General features: G+C 31.5%; 1 protein-coding gene across 1 annotated transcript in view; it reads right to left on the minus strand.

Annotated features, from left to right (window-relative positions):
- The window catches only part of LOC114327075 (uncharacterized), a 681,522-nt gene extending 675,342 nt beyond the window's left edge, over positions 1 to 6,180 (minus strand). The window contains exon 1 of the mRNA XM_050654246.1: positions 6,150 to 6,180. The gene's annotated coding sequence lies outside the window, so the exon portion shown is untranslated. The remainder of the gene's footprint in view (positions 1 to 6,149) is intronic.
- Between the last annotated feature and the right edge of the window lie 17,757 nt (positions 6,181 to 23,937).

A 23,937-nucleotide genomic window follows, 5' to 3' on the forward strand; every position in this document is an offset into this window, starting at 1 on the left:
GTAAATTTTGTGCAAAAATTACCCATTTTTAATTATTTAAACAATGATCCTCTCATATGAATCATATACTTTTTTGAAAATATCATTTGTTTGGACCTAAACTTTGATAAAAAAATTATTCCAGCCTGTGCGGAATTACATTTTGATTTTATTTTATTTTATTGTGCTATAGTTAATACTGCATTATTTTATTAACGCAGCCGGCTTCGGTTTCTGTCGTTGCAATATGGTCTTTCAACCAATTTTGGGATATATCAGATTTTTATCATCATCCTAAGTGCTCTTAACTTTATTGCAAACACACCCTAAACACAGTTACTTCAAATAACATAGTGTAGTTTAAACTTTTTATAATACCACGGTTGTTTAAAATGGCGTAATATAATAATTAACTTATAAAAGTATGAATTTTAAGTATATTAACTTTAATTATGTATTAAAAAAATTAAAAAAGGTAAGCGATAGGCAGGTCTCGAACACAAGACCTCTCGATCTCCGGCCTAACGTTCTACCACTGAGCTATCAGGTCTCGATGTCTTATCTTACGTTAAAATGGAATTTAAATGTCATAGCATTAGTCACATTTTTAAAATAGTTTGAAATTAAAAAAAAATTCATTTATCCATACAATAGCAGGTAATGGTTTTTCAACCAATTATGGGATATATCAGATTTTTATTAACATCCTAAGTGCTCTTAACTTTGTTGCAAACACACGCTAAACACAGTTACTCGAAATAACATAGTGTAGTTTACCTCCAAGGTCAAGATTATTTTCCAAAAATTACACTAGTATAAAAAAATACTTTTTATAATACCACGGTTGTTTACAAAGTTTTAATTATGTATTAAAAAAATTAAAAAAAGGTAAGCGACACGCAGAATTTGAACTCAGGGCATGCAGATCTCCGGTCTAACGCTCTACCATTGAGCTAGCGACTCTCGTTGTCTTGACTTACGTTAAAATGGAATTCAAATGTCATAGTTAATATAAAATGTCATAAAAAATCACATTTTTAAAATGTTTAAAATTAAAAAAAAATCCATTTATCCATAAAATAGCAGTTAAATATTGCATTGTTAGTCAGCTCTGAGCTATTCTGAAAATTTCAAGTACCTAGTTAGCCTAGAACTATTTTTAAAATGGATTACAAAATTTGCGGAGTCCGTGACACCAACCAAGCCAAGTGTAAAACGTCTTAATTTGGGTCATTCTAAACAAGAAAGGTATCTTGTGATATTTCACAAAAATTTATAGTTTTCGAGTTATAGATGATTTAAAATCTGAAAAATGCGAAAATACGCATTTTCAAGGCTTAAAAACTCATATTTAAATTAGTATTTTTGAGGTTGCCAAGTACTTGAATTGTAGTTTAAACATTCATTTTCAAGATTCTGCAGATTTATCGGGTCTTACTTAAATTGACACCGTTGTTATTTAATTGTTAATTAGGCCTGTCATAATAATGACATAAAAAACCCAAAAAAATATTATTCGGATCAAAAAGGGTCATCTTTTGTATTTGTTTAAAAAAATTGTTTAAACAATTTCTGCCCAAAAATTCCGACCGGCCCCTTTAGATTTTTTAAACGAGATATTTTTGAATAGGAATCCACAAATAAACCGAATCAGAATTTTTTTCAGACGGGAACGGTCTCACCACATGGACTATTATAATGATTTACATTTATAAAAAAAAATGAATAACTACTTACCTTAATAGAAAAACCGACACTTTAAACACCACAAAGCACTAAAATATACAAATTACGCTTCAACAATAGCAGCCAACTTCTCGAATATTGTTTCAGAATAGTCCCCAGCATTTCTATATACTTCGGCCTCCTCTATGCTAATACCTTTTTTATATGCAACAGTCCCTTTATACTTTCCTACCTGAGAAAAGTTTTCGAAAGCTAAAGGGAACGGCACTTCCTCAGCTCAGAAATTTGAATAGAATACGGCACAAAGTTGGCCGAGATGTGATTGTTGGCCCAGAGAAATGGCCTGAAAAAAACATGAGATGTCTAGCTGGATTTCCTTTGCTATTTTTTATATTCGTACATCCACTTTTCGACTATCTATTAAAGCTATTATACAGTGCGCTGGAATAAGTGTTATCCCCTCTTATTAACTTATTTGTTTTTTGTACATAAGCAAAACCCTCGGACAGGGCGATTTTTAAAATAATCAATGTATCACACATTATTGCAATCACATAATCTTGGCTTCGGGATGGAGTACGCAGTAGTGAACTATTTCCTGAAGACACCTACACAGTTTATCGTAAAGATCGAAGTTTTGGCAAAGTTTGGAGGAGGAGTGATTTTTGCTGTAAATAATAACGTGTGTCATTCAGAACAACATAATGTAGTGTTTCCTATAGAATGTTGTTTTATGTGTTAAAGTTTTCAAAACTAATGGCAAACCAATCTTCTTTATAACAGTTTATATCCCACCTAACGTGACACTTAGTGAGTATTCTGATTTTTTTGACTATATTGAAACTTTCCATGAAACTCATGAGGTCGTTTTGATTGGAGATTTTAATTTAACAGTTCAACAATTAATAATAGTCAATTAACTACCTTAATTAATAGATTTGTTCAACTATTAAACTATACAGATTCTGTACAATGTAACAAAATAAAAAATATACATGGAAAGATATTAGATTTGATTGTAACACCATCAGTTTTTAGTTGCGAAGTTACACCTGAAGTCAATGCCTTAGTTCCTATTGATAATCATCATCCTGATTTAACTTGTTATTTTCCGTATGAAGTCAAAGAAGATGAATATTTTGTTCCGAATCAGAAACGTCTTAATTTTAGAAAATATAACGTAAAATTAAATTTAACAAACTTTTAACCGAAATCGACTGGAATCATTTAAAACATTTTTCAGATGTATATTCTGCTGTAGATTCGTTTAGTTTGTCTCTCCAAGAAATTATAGATAAATGTGTCCCACTTAGTTCAACTACATGTCAAAAATATCCAGCATGGTTTTCATCTGAAATAATCGCCAAAGTTAAACGTAAACATCATTATCTGAGAATGTATAGACTAAGTAAATATTGTTTTTACCTCCAACGAGCAAAAGATCTCAGAAGAACTATTAAATTAGACATACAACTAGAATATAAAAAATTGGTTGAAAGATTCCAAAATTCTTTTAAGTCAGATGCGAGACAATTTTGGAACTTTGTTAATGCCAAAAATAATAAATCACGGACACCTGGTCTGATGAAATACGGTAGTGATATATTTACCACGAGTCAAGATATAGTAAACGCATTTGCAAACTTCTTTAAGAGTGTTTATATTTCTGATAGTAATAGCTCTTCTTCTGTTACATCTGATGTTATATTATAATTCAAGTTCTTACTTTAATATCGGTAAAATTACCAGTAACGATATTATAGAAGGTGTAAAGAAATTAAACAATAAATTTTCCTGCGGTCCTGATAATTTTCCTGTTTCGATACTTAAATGTCACGTCGAGTCATTCATAGAACCACTTGTAGTAATTTTTAACTGCGTGGAAAAATACAAGAGTCTGTCCTATTTTTAAATCAGGTTCAAACTCTGATATATCTAACTATCGACCTATCGCTCTTATATCAGCATTCTCTAAATTGTTCGAAATTATCTTGACAGATTACTTGGATGCTCATCTGCGTTGTTTGATTACCAGCAGTCAACATGATTTTGTGAAGGCTCGAAGTACGGCAACAAATCTTTGTATATTTACAGAATATGTGTCGTCAACAGGTGGACGTCATATACACTGATTTCAGTAAAGCATTTGACCGAGTCTCACACAATAAATTGCTATCAAAATTAAATCAGTTTGGAATTTCCAATAACTTTCAAATATTACTGAAATCATATTTAACTGATAGGAGTTTGTTCGTAGAATATCAAGGCTTTCGATCTTTTCGTTTTGTTGCCACGTCTGGAGTACCTCAGGGATCAAATCTGGGTCCCCTATTATTTCTCCTTTTCGTTAATGATATCTGCTCCATCGTAGACTCTGAAACACTGTTGTATAAGGACGATATGAAAATATTTCGCAAAATTAACCATATTTCCGACTGCGTTAAACTTCAACAGGATATCTTTGCCATTAATGAATGGTGTTTTAATAATCAACTATCCTTAAATATAAAGAAATGTAAAGTAATGTCCTATACCCGAAAGATCAATAACATACATTTCGATTATAAGGTCAACAACATTTTACTGTCTTCTACCTCAGAGTTTAAAGATCTTGGTGTTATATTTGGTAGTAAATTAACATTCTCAGCTCATATTAATACCGTGGTCTCTAAAGCAACCAAATCTTTAGGATATATTATTAGAAGCTGCAGAGATGTAACGTCTGTTGAAGCTTTGCGTAGTTTATATTTTGGACTAGTTAGTAGTAAACTTAATTACTGCAGCGTGGTATGGAATCCTAATCATGCAGAACTTGTCTCTCTAATCTTGAATCTGTTCAAAAAAGATTCTTAAGATATTGTTACCTCAAAAAATATAACAGATATCCGGTTAGAGGCTACAGCTATAGTTTACTCCTTTCTGAGTTTGGATTCCATTCACTGCGTAAGCAGCGTGAAATAAACGGCCTAATATTCATCTTCAAAATTGTCAATTGCCTAATTAATAGCGATGTTTTGCTTAATTCACAACATAATTTCTATTGTCCGATAAAAAGTATGTGCAGAAGTGTAAATAACTTAAGATCTGTGGACATTTTTTTTCTTAGTTTTAACATCTTTAAACGCGAAATACGCAATAGCTTACCGAATTGATGACATGTTATTTTTCTTTATTAAGGTCTTTGTTTTTTATTATTGTGTATGTGTATTAACAACAGAAACATTTTTGGTTATTCTTTATTTTATTTTATATTTTGTCATTAAGTGTTCAGTCAATGTAGTTTTCTTATGTATACCTTTATGGGTTTATACCTGGTGGATGTATATTTCAGTAAATAAATAAATAAATAAATAAAAAGATATGTGCAATATGTTATGTATAAAACATTACTAATAAATTCAATAATTATTTAATTAAAAATAAGTTACTTTGCGAAAGTTTATTAATGAGAGTTACATATTATCTTCTTTCTTTCCTTGTCTAAGCACTTCTTCGGCTCGTTTTGTTGCGCACGCTACGGCTTATGGTACCAAATTCAAAAATACAAATAATAAAAATTTCCGTGTTTTATAAGTTTGTGTTATTTTTGTCTTGTCGGACACTTACTTTTTTAATAAACATGTTTTATTTGGAAGTGAAAAAATTATAATTATGACTTTTGTAATCGCGAAACATAAACGGTCGTAATTAACATATTTACGTTGTCGGACTAAAGAAACGAGGCTGTAATCTTTTGTAATTAATTATAAGTACTTTTAATTGAAAATTAAGAGTTTTGTAACAACAGAATAGAGTGACATCTTTCGGGTGTCGGACTCGACGCTTTCCGCTTCTTTGTCCGACAAAAATAATTTATTTTATTTCAACGTATAATCTTTTGATTAAAATTAAAAATTATAGTTGTGCAATAACAAAACATAACCGTGCTAGAACTACAAATTTACTGTGTGCGGAAACGCGTCCAACCTGTAGGTACTCTGAAAATTTTCAGTAAGTGGTAGACTCGCTCAAACGAAGAAATTAAATCCATTTTTATGACTTTTGTAATCATTTTCAAAAAAGGGCATTTTACTGTTGACTGCACTACATGTGAATCTTACATTGGCCGGTAAATGTAAAACATAATTTTATTAAAAGTTAAAATAAACAGCGGAAAAATCGTTTAACCGGAGCTTCTCCATAAAATTTATGAAACAATGATTTCCTCCAAAACTTTCCCACAATCGAACACCTGATACGCTCGTAAAAATATAATGAAGACGAAAAACGTGGAAACATACTCCATTTTCCGTTTTTCAATCTACCGAACACGAGAGGAGAACGCAAGAACATTCAAACTCTTACCGCGACTACATACAGCCCCAAATCTGTTGTACCTAATTTTTGTAATTTATTTGAAACGAGTTGGGGAACTTTTCCAATATATTTTTAACATGGTTACTAGTTTTACGTCATTCGATCAAACTTTAAACAAATTCACTTACGTGATATGGCGGAGTTGTAGCTTTTGGGTATCTGAAAATAAAAGGTACTGATTAGAATTTCGAATTCACAAAACAAAGAAGAAAAAACAAATACCATTAAAATAAATGACAGTACAAGTCACTATATTAATAGTATATTACATACCTAGCGGGAAAGTACTCTATTTCAGCCGAGCGGCAAGGTAGTTTACCGAGGTGCGAAGCACCGAGGTAAACTACAGACGCGAAGCTAGAATGAGTTCCCGCGAGGTTTGTATACTGCCGTGCTAAGCCCAAAGGCGGTAACTGATTTTTTATCAAAAATGAGATTTTTGTATTTTTAGGTAGAATAGGGTATTTAGTATATATTTACAAAGTCTTTGGAGTTGTAGAAGCATTATATTTTAAATAAAATTTCAATTTTGTTAGCGGTATCTACACTTTTCAGTTAAAATACTAAGCCATTTGGCGGCAAATGTTAATACTATGGCGTTTTGACGGTATCTGCTACAGTTGCCGTCCATATACCTTAGCTTAGCACATTGTACTTACCGCTAATCTACTTTCAAGAATGCTACGCATACATTTAGAAACCGCCAAATCGCCTTAATATTACTAAGTAAATTCGGCGTAACTTTACAAGGTTAAATTATTGTGTTAGTTAAAAGACTTGTGTTAGTAAAAGAAATAATTTGCGAGGATCCTAAGAACTTACGAGATTATTATATCTATTGTAATGTATTTTCATTTTTGTTTATAGTATTTCAAGAATTAACCAACTATGTTGTCCTAAACAATATGACTCTGCGCCAAGTGGATGATTTATATCTTGAATTAGGCAGTAAGAGATTTTCATATTTAAAAAATATTTCTTTTCTTTTTAATTGGGTTTTAAAAACTTAATAATATATCCACACGCTGTCCACAAACATTTTTAGAGAAAGAGAATTAAAATATTTTGTTTTTTTAGAAAATCAAGTAGAGTCGAGTAAGAGTTGTGAAACATGAGGTGAAACCACTGAAGACAATATTATAGAAAGAGAACAATTTATTGTAAAGCAATTACAAGAGGTGGAAAAAAATTATGTTCAGCCTATACAGGCGCAAGGTTTGTTTCATACTTAAAGTTTTCTGTAATTAACCCTTTGTTGGTCGTACATGGGATTAGCAGTCCCATTGATTGCATTTTTTTTTTGTTTAAATACAATATATTATCATTTTTTAACTAGACAATGTCTAGTAGTCTAGTTATACAATGCTCTTATAGATACGGGATTGTAGATTTGGGATATCTTTACTTAATTTTTGAGAATCCTTTACCTAAGTTTTATACAAAAATGCTGGTTTTATTCCTTTATAAATTTTCTAAGAATGCATCAGGTACCTGGATAATGATACAAAAATTTGTTTGAATATTTTAAAAATCTTATATATCCCATAATTAGGTATTTTTCGGTCTAAAAGATAATGTGATCATATTTTAATCCTAACATATAACTAGTTTGTACAATACAACTAATAAAATGTTAAAATTGGCCCTAATTACTGTAAGTAATGGTATTTTACCGAATATGCAAAATATTGTATATTTTGTGAAATACCCAATAATATAACAATGCATAATAATATTAGGGTAGGTGTCGGCGATCATAAAAATCTTAATGCTCTATAATAACATGTCGTAAAATAGCAAACCTTTGTCGCTAAAAATATAATAGCTGAGAAAGTGAAAATATGGTTTACAATCACATTCATTTGAAGAATCCTTTAAAACTGCTGTTTAAACATCAGCAGATGTTTAAACATCTATAACAATCTGAACAGATCCTCTTTTCTTCGTAGTATAAGTACAGTTTCTGCCCAAATTATTAGACGCACTATAACAGATTTTATAAAAAATATTAATTATGAGGTGATACCATTGTAATACTAAATAGGTTTTTTGTATGTACCAGACACAAGGTATGTTGTTCGGTTGTCTATTTAATTGTCTATATTGAATCGCAAATAGAACATTATTATGAATGAACCAATATGTAATTATTGACCCTTGAAAGAAAACAGATATAACGACAACTAAATATTGTCAATTTGTTGTTGTCATATTGTGGCTCAACAAAATAATAACATTTAATAGTACTTTAATTCTTTCAATTTAATAAACTTTAATACACAGCTAATACACAGTAAATCACATACCGCTAATTGGCTTAGTTTTATAGTAAGTTTTGATAAAACGTTTTAGCGGTATCTACATCTTTTTGTATAAAACTTTATTTTAAAATATAATTAATGGTTCCTTTAATAAACTGCGGCATATATCCATGCATAAAAACTATTAGCTAGTTCATAAATCCCTAATGGGCCAAAATTTTAGCATTCAATTTTGAAATCTATTTTGCCACCATTTTGTCAAATGTTAGTTACCGCCTTTGGGCCTAGCACGGCAGTATACTATTTTACTCACAATCGGTTAGTAGTTTATGGATTTCTAATACTCACAATCTACCAATAATAATTTCGTTTCAAGATGAATTATTTTAAGTAACCTGTGAGATCGTTGCTAGGTAATAAAACAAGTTTAATAATAGTTGATAGTAATCATAATTCCAATGTAACTATTAATATTTATAATTCCAAATAGTTTTCTTTTTGTTATTGTTGTTGTTGTTTCTTAATTAAATAAATGTTTAGTGGATTCTATTCTTTCTAAACCATATTTTAGTCAAAAATGACATTGACATTTGCAGGTAGAAAAGTGACAGGTGCTAGCCGGGAGAGTACTTTCCCGGCTAGCTGAGAAAGTAAACTAATAATAAGTCGCTTCCTGATTACTTCAAAGGTTAGAAATCCATAAATTACTAACTGATTGTGAGTAAAGATATATTCAAAATATTAAATATCATAGCGTATACAAAACCATTCTTCTTCACAATTATCAAAGAGTCTCTAGACTACTAGACTCATTAACAACAATGTCAACTATACTCTAAGAACTCCATAGCCTTAATCATCAAGAAAGCACTTGCTGCCTTACAAGAATCCGGTTCCGAAGTTGGGCTTTTTCTCTCCTTCTTCTATTGATGGTACTTGATATTTTCGGAGCGGTCTCTTCTTTCTCTTTTTTTTTTCTTGTTTTTTCTTGAACGATTGTTGATGGTATTTACACATATTTGGTACCATTATTTTGTTTTGACATGCGTCGGTATATATTTCCGAGAAATCTAACAGATTTTATATACAGGCTCTTAATTTATTTTTTTTTTTCATTTAAAAATTTTAATTGTATCCAGGAAATAGGTTCTTTTTAAAACACTGTATTGAATATTTGTATTTCTAAAAGCCTTACAGAGCCGTGGAGGTTTTGTTGACTAGTACTTAAAAACATTAAATAAAACATTTTTCTGACAACGATTCCCTCTACAAAAATAATGGTGGTTCGAGTGTTTCAATTAGATGTGGTTCCACAGGCATTGAACACATTGCACGTAAACAGAGTATTAAGGAAGCATTTTTAATTATTTCGAATCTTTATAGCGTGTAAGGACTGGCCATAAATGTAATCCACATAACGTAATCCAGGATATACCTAATAAAGGCTTTGTAAAAAGTTAAAACGATTGTGGATCTGCTTCTCACCAACTTCTCCTTATTAATTAAAAAAAAAATGCATAACTTTTAAGGATTTTGATTCTAAACTTTGTATAAATGGTTTCCTGCTAAGCTTCCTGTCAAGAATAATTTTAAGATATTGATACCTTATTTGATACTGAAGGTACATTTACATATTATCAATATTGGGCAGACTATGTCTTATAAAAATGGTAACAAGATTTTTGAGGGATTAAGGCCCGGTTTTTTACCTCCGGATAACTAGTTATCAAGAAGTTTATCTCGAAGATTACATGTAAATCTGTACTAGTACTAGTACTGTAACTAGTTATCCGGAGGTGAAAAGACCGGAACTAAGGGAGATAAATTTTAAAGTACATAGTTAAAATATGTGACGTGAGCTTAGTTTTCAACGAAAACTTTTCTTTTATAAATTCGCAAATTTTGCTATAGTGAGAGGAATAAATGAAAAATACTTTAAACCAAAGTCTTGTTACGATTTATCCTCTGACCATTCACCTGTTATCATAACTGTAAGCAAAAACATAACAAAAATAGAAAGGAACTGTATATTACACAACAACAAAACAAATTGGAGTTATTTTAGATATCAAGTAAATAATCAAATCAATTTAGACATCCCACTAAAGACCGATAAACAAATCGAACAAGCAGTAGAACATTTTAACACAGTTTTACAGGAAGCAGCATGGAACTCAACACCATTACCTACAAATCGACATATGAACAAACACTGTTCCAATACAATACATGAAAAAATAATTGAGAAAAGAAGACTCAGAAAACAATGGCAATTATCAAGATCACCTCAAAGTAAAACAAACCTCAATAAAGCATAAAAAGACCTAAAAAAATTGATAATAGCAGAAAAAATGCAAGCTTTCAGGAATACCTACAAAAACTAGATGCAACTCAAGCTACTGACTACTCGATATGGAAAGCTACAAGGACTCTACGAAGGCAGAACTATACAGTCCCACCACTAAGAACACAAACAGGACAATGGGCGAGAAGTCCTCTAGAAAAGGCCGAAACATTTGCGACACACCTTAAAAAAGTCTTTACACCAAATGAGGGAAATTACACACTACAAACTGAAGAAGAAATTATTTCGATACTCACAAAACCTTATCAACTAGAACTTCCTGAAAAAAGATTTACAAAAAATGAGGTAAAAAATATTATACAACACAACGTCGATCCAAAAAAGGCTCCAGGATACGACCTGATTACAGGAAAAACTCTTCAGCAACTCCCAGAGAAAGGCTTCCAATTTCTGACACAGTTATTTAACTCTATAATGAGACTAGGTCATTTCCCATCACAGTGGAAACTAGCACAAATAACAATGATACTAAAGCCAGGAAAAGAACCAGAGAATGTACAGTCCTACCGTCCTGTTAGTCTTCTTCCAGTGGTATCCACAGTTTTTGAAAAGCTGACACTTACTAAGCTAATGCCTATACTAGAAAACAAAAAACAAATACCACCACACCAATTTGGGTTTATAAAACAACATTCAACAATACAACAGGTACATAGAATTGTAGAGAGAATCAACGAGGACTTTGAAAATAATAGGTACTGCTCGGCGGTATTTCTGGCCGTAAGTCAGGCATTTGATAAAGTCTGGCATAAAGGCCTATTATGGAAACTAAAACAGAATTTACCTACAAATTACTATATACTCTTAAAGTCATATATCACCAACAGAAACTTCCAGGTAAAGTATGAGAATGAATACACAAACATACAACAAATTCTCGCTGGGGTGCCCCAAGGAAGTGTACTAGGACCTATATTATACCTTATATTCACTGCTGACTTACCGACAAATACACATATCACTACAGCCACATTTGCGGATGATACGGCAATACTATCATCGAACAAAAATCCCAAAATAGCCTCAGAAATCTTACAAAATAATCTAAATAAAATTCAACAATGGATGACAAAATGGAGAGTCAAAATTAATGAAAACAAATCGCTACACCTAACATTTACCACGCGTAGGGAAACATGTCCGGCTGTATACTTAAACGGTAAAGGAATCCCACAAGGGAATGAAGTCAAATATCTAGGTATGTACTTGGACAGAAGATTAAACTGGAGGAAGCATATATTTACTAAGCGAAAACAACTGGGTCATAAGTTAAGAACCATATATTGGCTGTTGGACAAAAAATCAAAACTATCAACTGAAAATAAAATATTAATCTACAAATCCATCCTAAAACCAGTGTGGACTTATGGGATAGAATTATGGGGAACCGCCGCACATTCCAACATTGAAATCATACAAAGATTTCAGTCCAAAATATTGAGATCAATACTAGGAGTTCCATGGTTCATAACCAATGAAGCCATCCATCGGGACGCCGGACTCATCAAAGATGACATCAAAAAGTGCGCGAAAAAACATACAGAGAAACTTAAAGGTGACTAAACCGCGTACTGTTCGTAGGTTAAAACGAAAAGTTCCGTTAGAGTTAAGTGAACAATAGGTACTAAATTAATGTGTATAAGTTTATGTCAGAAATAGTCAGTATTGTAGGCTAAGTTTTAAAAAAGGGGTGCATCACTGGATGCCTCCCTACATGTCATTCCTAATTATTGTCAGTCCTATTACTTATTGTCTGTTATCTACCTAAACATTTAGGTTTAGATTGTATAGATAGATTGTAATAAATGTGGGGTTAATAAAAAAAAATAAATTCGCAAAGTCTGTGTGTTATTGCGTCGCCGCTCCTGCAATACTTAGTAGGGATGGCGGTTGTTGATAAAAAAACCGGTTTTAGGTTATACCGGTTTTTCTTAATTACGGTTTAACCTAACAATTATAACCGGTCAAAAAACCGGTTACTCTAAAAACCGGTTTTCGGTTTTTTGAATTAATATCCAATACCCAATAGGTTACAACGTTACAGTAAATTGCATTTTAGTTTGCGATACTCGATTCGAATCGATATCAATATTATCCATATCGATACTATCGATATCGATACCAATATAATCAATCGATATATAGGTACACAGCGTCGGCGTATCTTGGGTATTGCGCAGTGGGATAGGGAAAGCGGAACTGGAGGTTCGAACTAGCCAATTGGGATCGAAAATAAAAATCAGTCATCAGAAGTTCGCAGGACATAACCTAAGGCAGAAGGATGAAAGGTGGGCTAAGATGATTATACATTGGAGACCGTGGAACCACAAACTAAAAAGGGAAAGGTCACAAATGCGATGGTCAGATTCATTGAAGAAACACGGCGGGGTAAAATTGACGAAAAATGTCCAAGTTAGTGAGGTTCGGAGGAAGGAAGAGGAGGCCTATATCCAAGGATCGATGTTTAGGGCTGATTAGAGAGATATAGACTAGCTAAGGTACTCGGTTTCGGTACACGGATGTCAGCAGCTATTTTTAAAAGCGGATGCCAGTTTCCAATATCAGCGGAGAAATTATTTTGAAAACAAATATTTTAGGAGGTAAAATAATATAATAAACTAGCGCAATAATATTTTGGGCCAAACTAAACCAAATGATTGAAAATACAAAATGTAGGTAAGATATATAGCTATTTATAAGAATATAAAATTAATATGAATAAATTAGACTATAACAAAAATGCAAAATTAAACATAGTCACACTTATTAAAACACATAAGGAATTATTCTAATTCTGAACTGGACGTATTGTCCTAAGTGTTTTTTCAAGTTAGTTTCTGTAAAAAAAAAATTAATTCCTTTTTACACAAGATAGGCAAAACTATTTTATCTTTTTTCATGGTTTTTTAAGTAATTACACAGGAATGATTTTTTTCTGCTGAATTTATAATTTGATAATAAAAAATGAGTTTATTCCCGTTTTTGTACACCACTGTAAGTATAGTCTGTAGCATTTTAATAACTAACTTGACTGCACACTGCTGACAATGCACAACTGATTGATACTTTATTTTATTGCTTATTCTTAAGATCATCAAAATGGCCAATGTTGATGAATTTAAAACAAACAATATTTTTTCTTCGAATTCATTATTTTTCTCAGAGGTATAATATCGTCTCCGGTTTTTCACCGGTTATTACATTAAAAAGGAAAAACCGGTTATAACCGGGACACAAAAACAACCGGTAAAACTGGTTATTGAAAAGTAAAAAAACCGGTTTTAGGTTATAACCGGTAGGTTTTTCCCATCCCTAATACTTAGAGCAGATTTACCGATGGATTTTTATGTAGTTTGGTCTTCTGAATCCAAATCTGAAAACGGCATTTCGATATCTCTAACCGTCTTCGAGATAATCGACCTCAAAGTCTAAAATGTGACGTCACAATCCTTTTATTTTCCGCCGACACACTAAACGTCAGCTGAAATCGTTGATAGTAAGTGGGCTAGTTTTTTAATCTGAATTTGTTAAGCAAAGCATAGGTTATTTACATTTGAGTTTGACATTTCATGAATGTAAAACTAAATTTTAAATTAAGTATTAATAAAATATTAATGACATTTGATAGTGCGTTTAATTATTATATAAAATAAATAAGATGTTCAAAAATACAATTTGAGTATATTTTGAAAGCAATAATTTATTAACTTTAAAAAGGTTTATACGAGTATACGTCCCTTTAATGGGACTACCTAATGATAAATGGACTGTTCCATTTGTTATGAAATGAAAATTGTTATTATAGTGGGTTCGCTATACTCAGACACAACTGGCTAGTGATTTTAGTAGGTATTTTTTTTGTTAAAAAGGTAAAAAGGTTTATACGAGTATACGGCCCTTTAATGGGACTATCTAATGATAAATGGACTGTTCCATTTGTTATGAAATGAAAATTGTTATTATAGTGGGTTCGCTAAACTCAGACACAACTGGCTAGTGATTTTAGTAGGTAATTTTTTTGTTTTTTGCCAACTTTGCCGAAATTGGCAAAATTGCTAGCTATTTAGTAATTATTAACTATTTAGTAATTAAAAAGGGTTCAAGGCAGGTTTTGTTTATATTCGATTCAGAGTTGGACTACCATCTCCATATAGCAACTATTTCAGCATCCTTATGCATCATCAGTGAAGATTATGCAGTCACAACTCTGAAGGGAATACAAATATTCTGCCTCTTTTAAGGCAAAACATCGCGATGCAATGAACCCACCTTTTGAGACGCAAATCAGCGACATCTCTCGTATTACGAGGAAAATAACGAAAAGCCCCAGATACAAAGTTTACTACTTTTTAAACAATTAGAATAATTGAAATAAAAATATAATAAACAATATTTTAAATCTTAAGACTTTTCGTTAATAAACTGCTTTCTGGCTGCATCCCATATCTCCGGATTTTACAATATATAATCACGTAGAGACGACGAAAATAGGAGTAATTATTTTTTTGTCGAATTGGCAAAATTATTGACTAAAATCACTAGCCAGTTGTGTCTGAGTTTAGCGAACCGAATATATGAAATGTTGTTTGGAATAACAAATTATGGTCTTATATGTGCAATTACATCCTTCTAATGGAAAAAAATATTTGAAGATTTTTCTCAAATTATGGATACCAACAATATTTTCATGTATTAACTCTTTTATTTTTAATTTGACGAAGAAAAGTTATTCTTCATAAAAAGCTCTTCATGGTCTAAGATTTATGATGCAACCATCATTTATCAAATTTTATTAATTTTATACGAGGTATATAAAAAATATAAATTTCGATCAAGAGTAAAGTACCTACCTTTATAATTCACAACATTTAAATTAGAATGATATAATTGCACATTAAAACCTAATTTTTAATTCTGAACAACTTTTCATAATAGCAAATTTTCCATATTATGAAATAGAATACGTAAATATACAAAAATTTTCCTTATGATAATGCTCGCATTTTCAGCTTGTTATGTCTGCATCTAATTTTTGGTTAGTGCTAATTAGAATGATTTGTTTTTGAAAAAATTAATTATTTTTTTCTTTAGACGTGCTTTACCACAACTAGAGTCAACATGCCAAGAAAAGAACAATTCCGTAATTTAGTTCCACTCCCAGACGGAAGCTAGCGCTGTAATTCAAAACAAATGAGTTAATTTCCGCTGCGAAAAGGAACACGATGGCGATGGCGATGAAATTTTCTACCGTAGCCTACTAGGCACGGTGGTCCCATAAATTTCCTGACTTGATACCTGACCCTTTAATTAAGGCGGCCTCTGATAAGCGTCGTGAACATTCTAAGAATGTTCGAAAGTTGGAGGTGTTAGGGGATTATTAGAAATTTTCGATCAAGTCCAGCGAATATAATAGGTATTATGTCGGTTCTGAATTATTTTTTCATTATTTATAGGTTTATTGGGCTAACAAAAGATAAAAAAAACTCTTGGATCACTCTCTGAATTTATATCAGGTAAATATTCCAAATGGACTGGTTAAGTTATAACGATCGGGGGGGCGGGGGGGTAGAAAAGTCATAAAGGCAAAAAAAAAGGAGATCAGAACTACAGAGAGAGTCTGTAAAGTGGAATAAATTCAATATCTCAAATACTAATTGTTTTTTTGGAAAATGCTCAGACCCGTCGATTAGTATTTCAAATTGTCCTTTTTGACATTCAATAAAAATGTATACAGGGTGTCCCAATTTAGAGATATGACGTCATCGTCGATTTTATTAAATGGCAACACTGTCATTTTGACAGCTAATTTGATAGGGTTTGTAAAGTTATACATAACTGCAAAATATCAAATTTTTATTCTCTACCATTTACAAGATAATAGAAAATAACAAAGTTATATCTGTAATTTGGAATATATTCAATAATTAAAATACTAACTGTTTTTTTGAAAAATGCTCAGACCCGTCGATTAGTATATCAAATTGTCATTTTTGACATATAATAATAATGTATACAGGGTGTCCCAATTTAGAGATATGACGTCATCGTTGATTTTCTTAAATGGCAACACTATCATTTTGATAGCTATTTTGATAGCGTGTGTAAAGTTATACACATCTGAAAAATTTCAAAATTTTATTCCCTACCATTTACAAGATAATAAAAAATAACAAAGTTATGAAGAACAAGAAGTAGTCAAATAATAATTGAATTTATTTATTTCAATTAAGCAAATGCTCATAACGTTGCCCATTGACAATTTGACAATAATTGAGGGCAACATTATGAGTTTTTGCTTAATTTATTGAAATAATTAAATTCAATTATTAGTTGATTACTTCTTTTTCATAGCTTTGTTATTTTTTATTATCATCTAAATGGTAGAGAATACAAATTTGAAATTTTGCAGTTGTGTATAACTTTACACACCCTATCAAAATAGCTATCAAAATGACAGTGTTGCCATTTAAGAAAATCAACGATGACGTCATATCTCTAAATTGGGACACCCTGTATACATTATTATTATATGTCAAAAAGGACAATTTGATATACTAATCGACGGCTCTGAGCATTTTTCAAAAAAACAGTTAGTATTTTAATTATTGAATATATTCCAAATTACAGATATAAATTTGTTATTTTCTATTATCTTGTAAATGGTAGAGAATAAAAATTTGATATTTTGCAGTTATGTATAACTTTACAAACCCTATCAAATTAGCTATCAAAATGATAGTGTTGCCATTTAAGAAAATCGACGATGACGTCATATCTCTAAATTGGGACACCCTGTATACATTTTTATTGAATGTCAAAAAGGACAATTTGAAATACTAATCGACGGGTCTGAGCATTTTCCAAAAAAACAATTAGTATTTGAGATATTGAATTTATTCCACTTTACAGACTCTCTCTGTATAAGTGTCCTTACGTGGATCAAGGCGTGACTTAAGATGGCAATAATCCGTTTGACACAATGAAAACACAAAATGTCGAGTTATAGGAACTGCAGATTCATAGGGTGCCAATAAATATTGACCATAGATTTATAAAGGATTCAAATATTAAAAGAAAACATATCAGAAGATTAAACCAGAAACGAGATTGTGGCCCTTAATTAACTCGACATAAATGGATACTCAAAATGTGAATATTGCTTATACTTCATAAACATTAAATGAAAACTTTGGGCTGCAACACTTTAAAGCCGAAAAGCTTTTGGTGTTATAAAAATAATACATAATCTGCTCGTAAAATTAAAAAATACGTAACATTTATTACAAAAAAATGTGTCTAGGAAATGAAATAAGTTTTTTTTTAAATCAATATAATTGTGAATATTTCATTATTATACGAATTTAAAGAAAATAGGAAAGGGGTGATTAGCTGAATTGAATGTCCTGATAAATATGGAGTCAACGATCCCGACAAAAAACGCCCTCTTAGCAGGGTGAACGATTGGAATAATGAGGTCGCTCGCTTTGAAATTAAGCGTATAGGAAAAATTTCTTAGTAACAGAAAGCTTTCTTCATTACTTTTTGAAAAAATTAGAAGAATAATTTAGGACTTACCACGTGTGGGTTTTTCACTATAAAAATTAACGTCACCAGCCATTTCGACGGAAAACTTAGAAATGCTGTGGAATCGTGGGAATTTGACAATTTATAGGCTCGATTATTAATTGAAAATCGTTCTAAGGGGTTACTCGGAAAAAGAATGATAGTTGAGATAATTAGCTCACTAGGCACGGTGCGCGGTGGTCCCATAAATTTCCTGACTTGATACCTGACCCTTTAATTAAGGCGGCCTCTGATAAGCATCGTGAACATTCTAAGGATGTTCGAAAGTTGGAGGTTTTAGGAGATTATTAGAAATTTTCGATCAAGTCCAACGAATATGGCTCTGAATTATTTTTTCATTATTTATAGGTTTATTGGGCTAACAAAAGGTAAAAAAAACTCTTGGATCGCTCTCTGAATTTATATCAGGTAAATATTCCAAATGGACTGGTTAAGTTATAACGATCGGGGGGTAGAAAAGTCATAAAGGCAAAAAAAGGAGATCAGAACTAAAAGGTGTCCTTACGTGGATCAAGGCGTGACTTAAGATGGCAATAATCCGTTTGACACAATGAAAACACAAAATACCGAATTATAAGAACTGCAGATTCATAAGGCGCCAATAAATATTGACCGTAGATTTATAAAGGATTCAGATATTAAAAGAAAACATCAAAAGATTAAACTAGCAACGAGATTGTGGACCTTAATTAACTCGACATAAATGGACACTCAAAAGGTGAATATTGCTTATACTTCGTAAACATTAAATGAAAATTTTAGGCTGTAACACTTTAAACCCAAAAAGGTTTTGGTTTGATAAGAATAATACATAATCTGATCGTAAAATCAAATAAAAAATATGAAAAAAACATTTTTAAGAAACGCTTTTCTTTAGTTATGAGTGACTAAAATTTAAAATATTATAAAAAAATTAACTAAAAACCAAAGAATAAAAAAATCAAACTCGAAGGAATATTCGAAAAAAAAACGTTCGTTAAAAAATGAAAAAATCTAACACATTCGTTAAAGAAAAGCGTGGGGCGCTATCCTCAAACGGTTTATTTGATAAAGACGCGCCCCACGCTTTTCTTTAACGAATGTGTTAGATTTTTTCATTTTCTTAACGGACGTTTTTTTCGAATATTCCTTCGAGTTTGATTTTTTTATTTTTTGGTTTTTAGTTAATTTTTTTATATTTTAAATTTTAGTCACTCATAACTAAAGAAAAGCGTTTCTTAAAAATGTTTTTTTCATATTTTTTTATTTTTTACTTTTTAGTCTTACACTTTTCAAACATTAAAATATATCGTCATGTTTAGAAAAGGATGTAAGTACATGATAGATACATTTTTTGCAATTATTTTAACTTTTGATACATACATTGTACATTTTCTGTAATTTCTGTATACATTTCTTGAATCAAAATCATTATTTACACCTATTACAGTTTTCGCAGTCTTTCCATCTCTTCTAATACTTTACTATTGCACGGTGTAGACCCTGTTAATTTCTCGCAATGCAGTTCTTCGATGCGCAAGCCATCTAAAGGTACGTATCGTCTCTATGCGGTGTCATACCTTTTTTTCGCTGAAAACTGGATAGAAATCGTACAGAAACTGGATAAATTTGAAACTTATTGTTTATGTATGAAGCATAACGTAAACAATTAACGTAAAAAGTGAAATTATGTATAGTTCATATAATTTGCTACAATCTGTAAAAGTTTCAAGTTTCTGTATTGTAAAAAACAAGAGAATTTAGGTTTTTTCGATTAAAATCGTTTTTTTTTATTTAAACAATTCATAAACACAAAAAAAAATTGATCGACTATTCGTATATTATTCCCGCAAATGCATATGTCTGCAAAATTTCATTCATTTGCATTGAAGAAAGGGCAGTCAAATTAACATCTAAAAATTTGACGCAAACCATTGAACTAAATAAAAGCGTTTAAAAATACGTAATATTTATTACAAAAAAATGTGTCTAGAAAATGAAATAAGTTTTGGAAATACGCCATAGTACCTGCGGACGCCATAGTACCTGTATGTTAAATTTCTTTGAAACATGTCCTTTTACCGGCAATTCACGGGAAAATACGCACCGCTCCACAGGGACCATAAATTAGGGTTCGGTATTAGCTTAAAGATCATAAATAACAAATTTTGAGAGAAATTTTGCAATTTCCCATTACGTTGATTCCCGTTTTCAGTTTTTATTTTTTCTATTACATTTACATTTCCTTATTTCGCAAAGCGCGTCTCAACACGATCCGTCGGAAGCACTTTTGTTAGATTCCTGGAGTCGTTGGCTTAGCGTGAGTGTCGGCTGCCCGGGGCGGAAGACAATTTTGCCGCCCTCTTATTTAGGTATTTTAATTTAATGTACATAGGTATACTGTACATTACATACATTAATTATATAGATTAATAATAGAGAACTTTTCGGCGAGAACAGTCATCATTATTTTGCATTGTACAGGTTACATTTTAAATAATTTAATCAATTAGATACATTGATATAACTTAGGTACCTCTATCACTTAGGATTAGGTACACCTAGGACGATCGACAAGATTAAATAAAATCAATTTTTAATTACAACTAGAACGATACTATAATGTTATAGGTACATATTCTTCTTCTTCTTCTTGACTGGCTTTACAACTCGGGGTGAGTCCTCGCCGCATCCACTATGGCCCTCATTGTTGTACCCCAATCCTAGATAGATCGGTTTCAACATCATCCTTCCATCTTTTTCTGGGACGGCCCACTGATCTTCTACCGTCTGGTCTCTCGAAGAACACTCTGTCTGTTATACATGGTGTCCAGAAACTCTCCCGACAAACGAAGACAGGAAGTTCCTCAGATAATTTTAAGACAATTTAACCCAATTCACCTAGTCCAAAAATTCACCTATGGGAGCTAGAGCTATTTGAAGAGAGCGTCTGGTAACGCTTCTATTTACAGAAACGAAAACTGGTACACTTATTTATCTTCCAGAGATAAATCGATTCCATTAATTACGAATTTCTAGTACCGGTCATAGGCGCCAGTTTTGGGTAGGGCAACTGGTATTTTATCGCATAACTTTTTTGTCTTTAACTTTTAAGCATTTTTTACACTGGATTATTAAATTGTGAGGTATTCTAGTCTAGTACTAACTGGTACTCTTACTTTAAGGCGGTAGAAAGCACCGTTTTCTAGAAAAATTGATTTGAAAATTTTTCGTTTATTGAATTTGAAAAAAAAAATTTCAAAAAAGACGGTGTGTTTTACCGACTTATCGCAAGAGTAAATTTTAGTACTAGAATACCTCATAATTTAATCATCAAGTGTCAAAAATGCTTAAAAATTAAAGACAAAAAAGTTATGCAATAAAATAACCGTTGACCTACCCAAAACGGACGCATATGACCGATACTAGAATTTCGCAACTAAGGAAATCGATTTATCTCTGGAAGATAAATAAACGTACCAGTTTTCATTTTTCTAAATGGTTTTTTTTTATTTATTTTTTTCAAAATCAACAGACAAAAAAATTTTTAAATCGATTTTTCTAGAAAACGGTGCATCCTACCGGCTTAAAGCAAGAATACCTTTTAGTACTAGAATACCTTGCGCAATTTAATAATCGACTATAAAAAATGCTTAGAAGTTAAAGATAAAAAAGTTATACGATAAAATAGCCGTTGCCCTACCCAGAATGGGCGCCTATGACCGGTACTAGAAATTCGTAATTAATGTAATTGATTTATCTCTAGAAGATAAATAAGTGTACCAGGTTTCGTTTTTCTAAATAGAAGCGTTCTGGAGATATTTAAGAAAAACTATGGAGACCTGTAAGAAGGAGTGGAAACGCAATGCATCGTTTGTGGGCTAACTTTTCAACCTCTAATTCAACTTTCAGCAATCGCCGCTAGAGGCGCAAGTGTTCGAATAGGTGCTACAAATACATTAGCTCTTATGGACTTATTTAATATTTAACTCATTTTATTTTTGTTTTTAGCGTAATTAGACATTAATTTATTGGTGGATTATAGCTGAATATGTTTTATGCCAAAAATAAATTATTTTAACCTTATAACATATCGACGTGTGGTAAAAAGTGTATTCTTTATATACCATTGTAGATGGAGATGTGACATCAAATTTAAATTTGTCATTACTTTAATATGTAGGACAGCTTATTTTGAAGCGGAAATATTTTGTCACATTATCTAACTGCCACATTTATATACCAATGGTATTTCAACGGCAAATTAATTTTTTAATATCTTTGTAACTGATATTAAAAAGTTTGTTAGTTGAAAAAATTGACTTAACTGTACGTAATTGTTTTTAAAAAGTTTAAAAAGTTATTTAAATAGTTTGAAGTTTATTGATCAATTTTTTTTAATTAGGTATTCTTTTTATCAAAATTTAAACTGCTTTTTTTTAATACTTCATTTATCTATATTCTGAAAGCTTACCTATCAGATGTTTAAATTTAGTTAATAAAAATATATGTCTATAAACTACGCAGACGATAGTCTGACTTTTATAAAATTAATGTTAATTTTTGTGAAATATTTTGTCTCAAAAAATGCATTGTTTCGACAGAAAAACTTTCAAGATCGTCCTACTATTATCACTATAATTTTCAGGTTAAAATAAAAACCAATAATAGGCACAAATTTTATTTACACCGAAGGAAATAACATACAAACGAATAGGTTTAATCCACGAACGTTATAAATAACATAAAGACAAATCTTTATAAAAAGTCTTTATTAACTTCGTTAAGTTCCCTTTTGAATTTTTTATCGGAACGATAACTCGATATAAATCCCGGTACGAAGCAAGTTCTTTTAGTGTAAGCTTTCTTGGCACTCATATTTAAGTAATATTAATCACCAAAACCAATAATCTTATATTAACTACGAATAATTAATTATTTTCGAAATTTTCACATTCACTCCAATGCAAAAGTAGCATCTATTTCTACGCCACCGCCGCCCTAGCGAGAAACCAAGCAAACAGGCAAAATTGTGTACAAAAATTTCAAGGTCGTCCTATCTCGATTCCTCTCCTCTGTGTAGGTCTCCATAAGAAAAACTAATTCCAAGACGCAATCTTCAAAGAGCTCTATGTCACTTAGGAAGCATTTTCGGACTAGGTGAATTGGGTTAGATTGTCTTAAAATTATCTCAAGAACCTCCAGTCTTCGTTTGTCGGGAGAGTTTCTGGACACCCTGTATTTTTATTTTTATTGAAAAGTAATATGAGTATTTTATTGCACCGTTGCCGCTTTTCATTCACAGTCATTTGTTTCGAGCTTCTGTCATATGTCGTATAATCCGTGTATATCAACAATATACATAAATTATACAACATATGACAGAAGCTCGAAACAAATGACAATCGATGAAAAGCCCTATTAATACAAGTCATTCTCGCTGATTGTTAGTCATAAACGGGTAATTCCCACAAGTCAGTATAGACGTTGTTGCCAGTCGCTACTAAATATTTAAAGAAAATGAATTCCCCGAATTCGTCACAAAATAAGTAATGAAAAATTCCGTGCTCCTTTTAATCGGTCCGAATTTTGTAGGTGCGATGAAAATATAAAATGGTTCAAATATTTACAAAATATTTTTGTTATTTATTGTTAAATTTTGCCGCCCCCTAAAAAGTGCCGCCCGGGGCGGACCGCCCCTGCCACCCCCACTACGCTACGCCACTG

The sequence above is a fragment of the Diabrotica virgifera genome, chromosome 6 (assembly GCF_917563875.1).
Source record: "Diabrotica virgifera virgifera chromosome 6, PGI_DIABVI_V3a".
Taxonomy (NCBI): Eukaryota; Metazoa; Arthropoda; class Insecta; order Coleoptera; family Chrysomelidae; genus Diabrotica; species Diabrotica virgifera.